This window comes from Lycium barbarum, chromosome 4 (assembly GCF_019175385.1).
Source record: "Lycium barbarum isolate Lr01 chromosome 4, ASM1917538v2, whole genome shotgun sequence".
Classification (NCBI taxonomy): domain Eukaryota; kingdom Viridiplantae; phylum Streptophyta; class Magnoliopsida; order Solanales; family Solanaceae; genus Lycium; species Lycium barbarum.
The window spans coordinates 70642483-70644278 of NC_083340.1; the positions used below are offsets into that span (position 1 = coordinate 70642483).

The following is a 1796-nucleotide window of genomic DNA, read 5'->3' on the forward strand; positions in this document are numbered from 1 at the left end:
ATTCCTTGTAAACGAGGTGAACATGATTCAGAATCAGCAAAACCAACGTGTTGGTAACCAGAGGGGTCGATTGAATAAACACGCGAATGAATCAGATGACGAGAATGTTTTCGCTGATCATATTGCTGAGGAGGACTATGTATCTGCTATTTTTCATCCTCGAGTTGGAACTGCAAGCGTCAAAATTGACTCGTCTCTATACCAGTTGTTGAAGCTTGAGGGCTACTTCTAGAACTCTACCGATAATGACCCTTGACCCTCAACGTCATTTGCAGAATTTTATGGATGTATGTGCTTTATCACATCCAAAACAACATTTCACGGGATGCTATTCGGCTGAGGCTTTTCAAATATTCCTTAGCTGGAGATGAAAGAGCATCGTTCGAGAAGCTGCCCCGAAATTCTATTACTACATGGGCAAAGATGGTAGCAGTCTTTCTCAAGAAGTGGTATTCCCCTAGCAAGAAGGTTGAGATTTGTGACAAGATCTATGAATTCAAGCGGTGACCAGGGGAACAATTATATGAAGTTTGGGAGAGATTTAATGAGTATTTGTAGAAAATTCCAAATCATGATTTTCCGGAAAACATATTAATGGAGAAGTTCTATCGAGGTTTGGATCTCGTGATGCAATCAATTGCAAACAATGCAGCTGATGGTTGTTTTATAGGTAAATCTTACTGACGAGTGACCAACATACATGATAGGCTGACTACGGACAATCAGGCTTGGCACTCAGACAATACTGATATTATGCTCTATTGTAGTGTCATAATCCAGAATATGGTAAAGGAGAACCAAGATACCCTGCAAACATTTGCTCAGCTTGCAACGAATATTTCATTGCTGACCAAGAAGTTTGATGACACCCAGATCAAGAACGTAAATGTTTGCGAAGATGAGTCAGGTATGCCAAAAGGGATTTACCAGGTCCAAGAGGGTCCATTTCACGAGGGACCTCCTATGCAGGTCGAAGACGATAATTATGTGAACAATTCTCAAGGGGGTTATCAAAGACAAAACTACCGATGTGGTTACAAGAATCAGAATCAATGGAGACCTCAACAGGGCCAGGGTGCCTACAACAACAACAACTCAGGGAACTACAATAATAATTATAGTGGTGCAAACCACGAGAGCTACAATAACAGCAGCAATTTTAGGAACAACAGTTCCAATCCTTATATACCACCAAAAGGGCAATCAAAAGAGCAAGCTAGTTCAAGGGTTGAAGCAATGCTTGAGAAGGTTCTGTCAAAAAAATCAAAGTCTGAGAGGACATTATTTGGGCTAACAGAGACAGTGGGATCCCATACAACAGCTATTCAGAAGCTTGAGTCACAGATGCGTGATCTTTCTAGAGAGCAGCACCGTCCTAAAAATGGAGGACTTCCTAGTGAAAATATTCCAAATCCGAAGAATGGGGGAGCGGTGTATACCGGGTGTTTTCCATTAGTACTCGGAGTGGTAAAATACTCCAAGGTGCTGAAAACAAGGTTGTTGAGCTCGACCCAATTGATGAAGAGGAAGAGGTGCAGTCTGAAGCACCAATTATTGTTGATGAGAATATTACTGACGAGAAAGTTGCTGATATTCCAAAATTTTTAAAGGAGGCTGATGACAAGAGAAAGAAAACTATGAAAGGGTCTCTCAGCCCTTTGACTCAGCTTTTCAAATTTAAGCCTCCCTTTCCTCAGGGGTTGGTAAAGAAGAAGGAAGATGCTAAGTTTGATAATTTTTATGATCAGCTGAAGCAGTTGTGTCTTAATTTTCCTTTATTGGAAGCTCTCAAAGAG

The 1796-nt window shown here is 41.0% G+C and overlaps 1 non-coding gene across 1 annotated transcript; it reads right to left on the reverse strand.

Annotated features, from left to right (window-relative positions):
• Positions 1–472: 472 nt before the first annotated feature.
• LOC132638985 (small nucleolar RNA R71) lies at positions 473–578 on the reverse strand. Its single transcript, XR_009582036.1, has one exon. It is a non-coding gene; the product is annotated as a small nucleolar RNA R71 (small nucleolar RNA).
• Positions 579–1796: the final 1218 nt, after the last annotated feature.